The sequence below is a fragment of the Sander lucioperca genome, chromosome 12, assembly GCF_008315115.2.
Source record: "Sander lucioperca isolate FBNREF2018 chromosome 12, SLUC_FBN_1.2, whole genome shotgun sequence".
Taxonomy (NCBI): Eukaryota; Metazoa; Chordata; class Actinopteri; order Perciformes; family Percidae; genus Sander; species Sander lucioperca.
The window spans coordinates 39,106,176-39,116,254 of NC_050184.1; the positions used below are offsets into that span (position 1 = coordinate 39,106,176).

Sequence of the window (10,079 nt, forward strand, 5' to 3'; positions counted from 1 at the left end):
TTCATAATATGGGCACTTTAAGTTTACCAGAACACGAGGATCAATCTGAGATGAAGAGTTCAGTTCAGCAAAGTTTACTGAGTCCAGCATAAGAGTTACAACACAGCTGTGGGATCACAAACAGAGACTAAGTTTCCCTAGCAACAGACATCAAGTCAGAGCCCGGTCCACCAAGATGTCCTCCGAATTATGAGCTCTGATCTATTCTCTCCTTCAAGCTGTTATCCTATCCTCACAGGGGGGGGGGGGGTCTTATTGTTTCTTAGGCAGAAATTGTTATCTTACACACAAACACCAAGGTCGGGGCCTTCGTTTTGTGCAACTTCCTCTTCCGTTCTCGCAACCTTCAAACAATGCACCTTTGCCATTAAAGCCTAAACTATTTTTATGACTTAAGCAACGCCTGCACGCTGCAAGAGTTGAACTGTGTTGAACTTTTCTCTACGTGAGCGATGCACAAATCAATGAACAAGAGATTGTTCTTCTTGTGACTTTACTGAAATATAAAAGTGATTTCTAAACAGTTATCAGAACAGAGACAGCGGAGCTTCTGCTTGTCAGAGCATCGGCACAAGATTTCCCTAATCAAGACTATGCTAATGTAGCTAACTTTAGCTATCAACAATAACTGTCTGTGGTTAGGAAAGACTAGGATTACCACTATGTGTTATAAATCTGCCTGTGATTAGGGAGATATGAAACCACAGTCAGCTGATCTCATCCAGTTGTACGGCAGGGATACAGTATCTCCATGGTTACCACTCATTGATCGCCTGGCGTTGTCCTTCACATGACGCGACTACGCAGGCCAAGGGTCGCTCCCTGTGTGAAAAACCCTTTACTCTCACACAAAGAAAGACATTTTATCATTAAAATAGATTTTAAACAGTAAATCAGTAAAACATGTCGGTTATATTTCCCCAAAGCTGATAAATCAGATAAATACTAAAGTCTTGTTTTATTCTAACAACAGTCTGAAGCTCAAATATATTAAATTTATCACCAAATATGACTAAATAAAGCATTAAATCTTCATGTTTGAGAAGCTGGAAGCTGTGAGTATATTTAGTATTTCTGCTTGCAAAGAAACAGACTTTTCTCTGATGAAAACAGACGCAGCAACTCAACATTACAGCTCATCCCTCTTCCTCCTCCTCTTGTTTGTCTTCTTGTCTTCCTTGTGGAAGACTTTTCCATCGGCCTGCTTCCTCCAGCTCAGTTTGATGTTGTCGTCCAGCCCCTGGTCCCTCAGCTTCTGTTTCAGCTGAGACACAAAACTTATCTTATCTCATTTGTTTTTTCATGAAGGTAAAACAGTATAAAACATGATGTACCTGCTTCAACATGGCCTCCATCACAGCAGGGTCGTTCAGATCCAGATTCTCCTTGTTCTCAAACTTTACTTTCACCACTTTCTTTGACACCACTTTGTAAAAAATCACACACACACACACACACACACACACACACACACACACACACACACACACACACAGACAGATACACAGACACACACATATACACAGACACACACAGACAGAGACACACACACACACACACACACACACACACACACACACAAAATCAAACAACCTTTATGAGTTCAAACATGTCTGTCTGGATAATAATCAGCATCCTGTTCATTCCCGTCCATCAAAAACCCTTTTGTTGTTTAAGTTTGTTTTTTTTTCAACATTTTTGTGCGTTTTTTTTTCAACGTTTTGTTCACTTTTTTTTTACAGGAACACGCTGACTTATTGGGAATTTAGCTTGTTCACCGTATCCCCCAGAGTTAGATAAGTCCATACATACCCTTCTCATCTCCGTGCGTGTTGTAACACTGTCTGACGTTTCCAGCGGCATCAGGCCAGCACAGAACATGCAGGTGAATGGTTCCAGTAATCCTACTGCTCCGAATAAGTGACAAAATAACGCCAACATGTTCCTATTTACATGTTGTGATGTGTAGAGTCACAGCGTGTACAAAAAACAACGTAACATGAGACACAGTATACAAAGTATATTCTCAGGCGGAAGAATACAGTACTTGGGCGGAATGATTTGCTTTGCAGCAAACCTGTCTGAGAATATAGTTCCCGGTTTGTTTACGGTTAGAAGATGACTGTGTGTCATGTTATGTTTTTTTTTTTGTACACGCTGTGACTCTACAAATCACAACATGTAAATAGGAACATGTTGGCGTTATTTTGTCACTTTTGTCACAATTCGGAGCAGTAGGATTACTGGAACCATTCACCTGCATGTTCTGTGCTAAGCTAGGCTATCGGTGGAGCCGTCAGACAGCGTTACAGCACGCACGGAGATGAGAAGGGGGGTTATGGTGAATAAGCTAAATTCCCAATAAGTCGGCGTGTTCATTTAACATTTTCATGTCTTTTTCCCGACGATTTTGTGACTTTTTCAATGTTTTGGGCACTGTTTTTGGCGCTTTTTTCGACATCCCATATTTTCTGTTATAAAAACACTTTGAAAACGGGTAAGATTTGACCCAAGGACAACATGAGGGTTAAACAATAGATTCAACACAAACTTATCACGTTGTTTGGTGTTTTAAGCCCCCAACGGCAGCGCTGCCTGGAAGGCACTAGGATTAGGCAATGGTTATGGTTATGGTTATGGTTATGGTTATGGTTAGGGTTATGGTTATTGTTAGGTTTGGGTTAAAACGCCACGCCCAGGATGGGCGCTGCGAGGGACACGGGCACAAGGGGACCACAGGTGTGAATAAAACACTTATGAAAGCTGTTGAAAAGACGGCCAGATATTAAAAACGGGTTAAAAGAACCACTGGACAGGACGGACAGTAGGAGATTAAAATTTTAAATAAAAAGTCAGCTCCACACCTACCCTGGTCTCTCTCGTAGAAACATTACAAAATAAATAATTAAAATAAATAAAAATTTTATATATATATATATATATAGAGTTATGTAAATAAATAGCCCGGCGTAGCAATACCAAATACATTCTATTCCAATATTAAAAACATATTATTTAACCTAAAAAATTTAAATTTAAATATTTAAAGGGTCTAAAATACTGTGTGAATTACTTGCCCTTGAGGTTAAAAAATATATACATATACCATTAAAAATTAGTAATAAGTGCTGTGTTTAAAAGTGCTTTAAAAAGTCAACCAAAAGTCCCTACGAAAGTCAACGGTCGCAGCGCTGCCTGGAAGTCGACGTTGGGGGCTTAAAACACATGTTCACATTTACTCTCCACAACTTGATGTTTGGTGTTTAGAATCCCGGGTTAGCACTAGGGAGGTAACGATGGTTAAATATGGATAGAAATGTGTAAAGATAACAACCGGTTGAGATAAGAAATGAATGTTGATGCAGTTTTTAAACGTCCTAGAGCGTAATCTACTTTAGATTGACCTTGTTTGACTTCAGACGTCAATACGTCTTCTTAGTTTATTTATTTGAAGAGATTTGTTTCTATTAATTTAGTTATTAAGATGTGGAATTTGTTTTAAACATCTCACTTTGTTCTTTAAGATAAAATACAGTTTCCGAGTCACTTTTGATAAGAGGACACATCTGTTGTTCTGCACAGTTTATAGAAATAAAGGAAGATTTTCACTCATTCTGTTAAAAACATCTTGAGAAAACCGTATCATCAACTTAAAATCCTGGATCAAATCGTGAGTTGAGTATATCGTTACATCCCTATTGTCCTGAATCTAAATGTAAAAGCTGTTTGAATCCCGGGTTAGCACCATAGACTGTTAATATTAATGGACAAAGCATTCGGTTCGGAGAAGTGCTGCAGATGCGGAAGTGCCTTAAACCTGCTTTCTATCTGAATTCCTGCAGGGGGAGACTCCTTAAACCTGCTTTCTATCTGAATTCCTGCAGGGGGAGACACATGTGGTTGCTAAAAGGAGTTTGGTTTCTGTAGAAGTCTATGAGAAAGTGACCCACTTCTCACTTGATTTATTACCTCAGTAAACATTTTCATAATGAGTTGATGGTCTCAATCGCTAGTTTTAAGTCTTCTGCAACACAGAATGATGTTCATTTTCTGAATTATATGATGTGATTGACAGTCCGCGGCCTGTCTTATATGTAATATAACTTTGGGACAAAGATATATTTAAAACCTAGCGAAGCTAAATCTTACCTCGTATTATGTAGGCTAGCTTTCAGCAGCAGTTGCATCCAGATTACCAGAGAACGTGTAACGTAACGTAGAGTGTAACAGCTTTACCGACTCTCAGCTAACGTCACAGTCAGATGGCGCCCAACAGTCTATGGCTCCTCCCTCACTCCTCCCTCTATCCTCCCTCTCTCCGCCCTCTCTCCTCCCTCACTCCTCCCTCACTCCTCCCTCACTCCTCTCTCTCTCCTCCCTCTCGTCTAAAATCGTCAAATCCGCAACCAGGACGGCTGCGCCCATAACGGCAAACTCGACGACTCATAGCAGATCTCCAGATCTCTAGGTTTTATTGACAACTTCAATCTGTTTTGGGAACGTGGCTCCCTGTTCAGCAGGGATGGGATTCATCCCAATACACGCGGAAGCCAGATGCTACGTGGAAATTTGCACCACGCCCTGCATACCCAGACCTCTGATTGACTGTTTACATCCCGTAAACACTCCCACAAGCACACCTACCAGACACACTCTCCCAAAGTCAATAATCAGAGATACAGCGCTACACGCCCCTCTGTGCTCCCTTCAGAGCAATCACCCATTCATAATCCCATAACCACCGTGTCTGTCCCCCGACTGAGACCGTTTAAACAAAACACTAACAAAAGAGGTGCTATACTAAACAACCTAATTGGAATTAAAACAACCACTGCAACGATAGAACAGAATAGGAAAATCAAATGTGGACTATTAAATATTAGATCTCTGTCATCGAAAGCATTATTGGTAAACAAATTGATATCAGATAACCACATTGATTTATTCTGCCTCACCGAAACCTGGCTGGGCCATGACGAATATGTTAGTTTAAACGAAGCCACTCCTCCCAGTCATAATAATACCCATATTCCACGAGGCTCAGGCCGAGGAGGGGGAGTTGCAGCCATATTTGACTCGAGCCTGTTAATTAATCCTAAACCTAAACTAAATTATAACTCGTTTGAAAGCCTTGTTCTTAATCTTCAACACCCAACATGGAAAACAGTACAGCCAATTATATTCGTTGTTGTTTACCGAGCACCAGGTCCATATTCTGAGTTTTTATCTGAATTCTCAGAGTTTTTATCATGCGTAGTCCTTCAATCAGACAAAGTACTTATTGTAGGTGATTTTAATATCCATGTGGACGTTGACAGCAATAGCCTTAGTACTGCTTTCAATTCACTGCTAGATTCTATTGGTTTCAGTCAGAGGGTGCATAAGGCCACGCACTGTTTTAACCACACCCTTGACCTTGTGCTAGAATATGGCATCAAAATTGACGATTTAATAGTATTTCCGCAGAATCCTTTATTATCAGACCATTTTTTAATAACTTTCGAATTCCTACTACCAGACTGTACGAAATTAAATAAAAGTTTCTACACTAGATGCTTATCTGACAGTGCTATAGCTAAATTTAAGGAAGATATTCCAACAGCACTTAACTCAATGTCATGCCTTAATATAACAGAGGGCCGTTATGTTAACTTTAGTCCCTCCCAACTTGATAACTTTGTAGACGCAGCTACGGCCTGCCTACGGACTACTTTAGACTCGGTTGCTCCTATCAAAAAGAAGATGATGAAGGAAAGGAAACTAGCACCTTGGTATAACTCCCAAACTCGCAAATTAAAACAAATCTCACGAAAACTTTAAAGTAAATGGCGTTCCACCAAACTGGAAGAATCTTGTGTGGATTGGCAAGATAGTCTAAAAAATTATAGGAGGGCCCTCAGAAATGCCAGATCAGACTATATATATATATATATACTGCACCAATTTACAGTGGAAATACCTTTATTTAGCCTATGTGAAGAAGAAAAGCACAGATGGCAATTCAAAATATATCAAAAATATAATGGAAAGTATGTTGTTGTGTGTCATTGGGCATTTTTAAGTGGGTATATGGAAATCCTGGAGCTTTCAATACATCATTCTCTATTGTTTAAAACCATACAGTTTATTTCACAAACATCACCAGTTATAATAATCACGCAACACTTATGCCTTTGTTAACTACATGGCTGTTTATTGAGTATAAAAGGTAACAAAGGTAACAGGATCTTTGTCTTACCAGCACGTGCTCTCTTTGTTATAAGGGAAAGTTTGCCGTGATCCTCGGGTTTAAATGAGGTTAGTACTTCCGGGGTAACAGGAAGTGAACCGTAATTTTGAAGTAATTATTTTATTAGCCGTCAAGGTATCTTGTGGCTTGTTGAAATGTTTCTGTGAATCATGTAAATAATCTTTGGTAGATTTCTAGCCTAATAGATGTATTCATTTTGGCTATTTTGAGCCTTTACTGTCTATTCACCTGAGCCACCCCTGCATTGTATTGTGTTGGTATGTTCCAATTTTAGGGGCAGAGCTTCAGGCTATATAGGGTAGCAGTAGTATTTGCTCGTGACAGAACTGGCGGAACACCTGAGGGAGGACGACGTAAGTCTGTTGGACGTCCTCAGATTGATGACAGATTTAAGGTCAATTAGTGACCAGTTGTATATTTATATAATGTGATTGTTTTGACTCACAAGTCAAATTACTTTTACTTTCTTGAAGGTATATATTTTTCTGCATTCCTTAATTTTTGTTAATTTTGATATCACGATTATGCCTCATTGACCTTATTTGGGAAAACAATAAAAATACTATCTTGTCAACTTCATCTCTGACTCATCCCGAGTGTTTACACCTGCTCACGACTACTCTTCGACATCTACCCTTAACAAGGAGCTAATTTACTGAATCAACCAACTCACGTCTCCTTTCTTTTTCTTTCTTTTCATCCACAACATTAAAGTCCTCTGCTGCTGCTGGCATTTCACTTTGATATTGACCAAGTGCTGCAGACCGAGATACCTGCTCACTGGAAGTTTCTATCCTTCTGTCAACTATTTAGAGTGCACGCCATGTTCCTGGGCGGGCGTTCACACAGGCACGCTCTCTGCTGCTCCGCTGTGGCGGTCAAACAATAATAACAAACCACTTTGAAAGTAGTGAAAGACTGGATTTACATGTACATGTACAAAAGCAGTTGCAATTTGACCAAAACAATGATAACTTGCTTTTATCTTGTGCACAAGTGACTCAGGAAATGTACCAAAGCGACTGAGAACAACTGTTAATGAGTTACATGCTACAATCTGGTCCTATTTCAGGTAGAAGGGTTAACAAACTCTGAGTCTAACCCTGATGTCTGAGTTGATTTACCCTGAGATGGGAAACTCTGAGTTTTCGGTTTCAGAACAGCTGATATGAGTTAGTTCAATCAACTCAGAGTAGGGTTCACCACCACAATAAAAAGGCAGCATGAATGGAGCCATGATACTACAATTCACCATGGTAACAACCACAAAACAAACTAGTCGGCGGAAAAATACTCATGCACACATACTGCGAGTTAAAAAAACAACACAGTGGCTGCTGCAAAAGAGAGAGAAAATTGGTGCTAGAGTAAATGCATATATTCCAATATAGTGTATATCATATTTAATCATAAGTATAGCCTAATATTACTGGTGAAATGGTATTGAACCGATAATCTATTTCATTTAGGTGCAACACTGCTGACGAAAAAGTACTACGCCTACTAATCCCATTCTGAGGCTGCAACCCCATCATTAACAGCATTATAATTCATAATCTTTTATTTCAAAGCTTTTACATCATTCTCCTGCAATCCTGTGGAACTCCTTTTAAAAACGTTTAAAACCCGTTTCAGAGTGAGTCACACTCTTCTGACTGCGCTTTGCTACAGTGGCTTTACTAAAATGCTCCGCATCACCAGTGTTGTAAAGACAAATGCCGTTTGCAAAAAAACGGAATGCGACACAAAAAATCTGCTCGGATGTAAGAGCATAGATGGGTGACGTTAGTGATATGAGGATGGATAAGGTTATGTAGCCTAGGCTACATAACTGATCGACTGGGAAGAATAACCATACCGCTCAAATAGGAAGTTATCTAAAAATTTAAATGTCGGGGTTTCAATATCATCTCCCGACGTATAACAGCCTGCGAAGTAAAGCAGAAGAAATTAATGCAGCTTCTTCATCAACGGGATCGTAGACAAAAGGAAATGTCATGTTTTGAGAAATAAAACGTTTTATAGTCTGCCTAACATGGTTAATAAACCAACATAATTTTTTTTTATTCATGCCGATAACAAACGGCGCTAAAATGCGCCTGATACAGACTGAATGAATGAATGAAGAAATGAGAGAGCGTTGTGTCAGAGGGAGGAGACTGAGAGAAAGTTGAGGTTTATTGAAGAAAACCTGCTCCCGACCAGGTTAGGTTCACCGGCTCAGTTACCATAGTAACTGACTCTGAGGTGAAGTTACCATAGTAACTGACTCTGAGGTTAAGTTTCCTCTCTTTCTGAAACAGAAAACCCAGAGTTTCCCTCATCTCAGGGTTAACAAACTGAGTTTTCACTAAACCTGCTTTCTGAAATAGGGCCCTGCTCTACAATCTGTCCCTATCTTCCCCTGGTTGGGAATCACTGCCCCGGTATAATGCAGAGAGGGAGAGAGCCCTCTGCTGGCAAGATCTGTGCTAACATCCTCGAGACACACCTGATAACAGAATACAGGTAAGAGACAGGAATAACACCACCACACATCCTAGAGACACACCTGATAACAGAATACAGGTAAGAGACAGGAATAACACCATCACACATCCTAGAGACACGCATGATAACAGAATACAGGTAAGAGACAGGAATAACACCACCACACATCCTAGAGACACACCTGATAACAGAATACAGGTAAGAGACAGGAATAACACCATCACACATCCTAGAGACACGCATGATAACAGAATACAGGTAAGAGACAGGAATAACACCATCACACATCCTAGAGACACACCTGATAACAGAATACAGGTAAGAGACAGGAATAACACCATCACACATCCTGGAGACACACCTGATAACAGAATACAGGTAAGAGACAGGAATAACACCATCACACATCCTAGAGACACACCTGATAACAGAATACAGGTAAGAGACAGGAATAACACCATCACACATCCTGGAGACACACCTGATAACAGAATACAGGTAAGAGACAGGAATAACACCACCACACATCCTAGAGACACACCTGATAACACAATACAGGTAAGAGACAGGAATAACACCATCACACGTCCTAGACACACGCCTGATAACAGAATACAGGTAAGAGACAGGAATAACACCATCACACATCCTAGAGACACACCTGATAACAGAATACAGGTAAGAGACAGGAATAACACCATCACACATCCTGGAGACACACCTGATAACAGAATACAGGTAAGAGACAGGAATAACACCATCACACATCCTAGAGACACACCTGATAACAGAATACAGGTAAGAGACAGGAATAACACCATCACACATCCTGGAGACACACCTGATAACAGAATACAGGTAAGAGACAGGAATAACACCACCACACATCCTAGAGACACACCTGATAACACAATACAGGTAAGAGACAGGAATAACACCATCACACGTCCTAGACACACGCCTGATAACAGAATACAGGTAAGAGACAGGAATAACACATGTAAACTGAGACAGATGGAGGTTTAGGCAGCCGAGGAAGTTAGGAAGAGAAGAGAGAGGAAGTGATTCGTTGCTGTTGTTGCCATTTTCGGGATTCTGATTGGCTAACGTGGGCTTGAGCTTCTCGCTACACTGCCACCTACAGGTTTGGCATACTCTTGACGGCATTGATACACAGGTTTGTGTAAACGAACACTTTTCTGAAAACTGACAGCTGTGCACAATGTTATTTTTGAAAATGGAGAGGTTGAAATGTCCGTTTATGAAAATAGCCGGCCACGTGTAAACATAGCAGTAGAGACACACCTGATAACAGAATACAGGTAAGAGAAAGAGTCAT

At 40.2% G+C, this 10,079-nt stretch overlaps 1 long non-coding RNA gene across 1 annotated transcript; it reads right to left on the minus strand.

Moving 5' to 3' along the window:
* Positions 1-1,037: 1,037 nt before the first annotated feature.
* LOC118496445 lies at positions 1,038-1,389 on the minus strand. Its single transcript, XR_004899013.1, has 2 exons — positions 1,335-1,389; positions 1,038-1,264 (listed from the first exon to the last, which is right to left on the minus strand). It is a non-coding gene; the product is annotated as an uncharacterized LOC118496445 (long non-coding RNA).
* Positions 1,390-10,079: the final 8,690 nt, after the last annotated feature.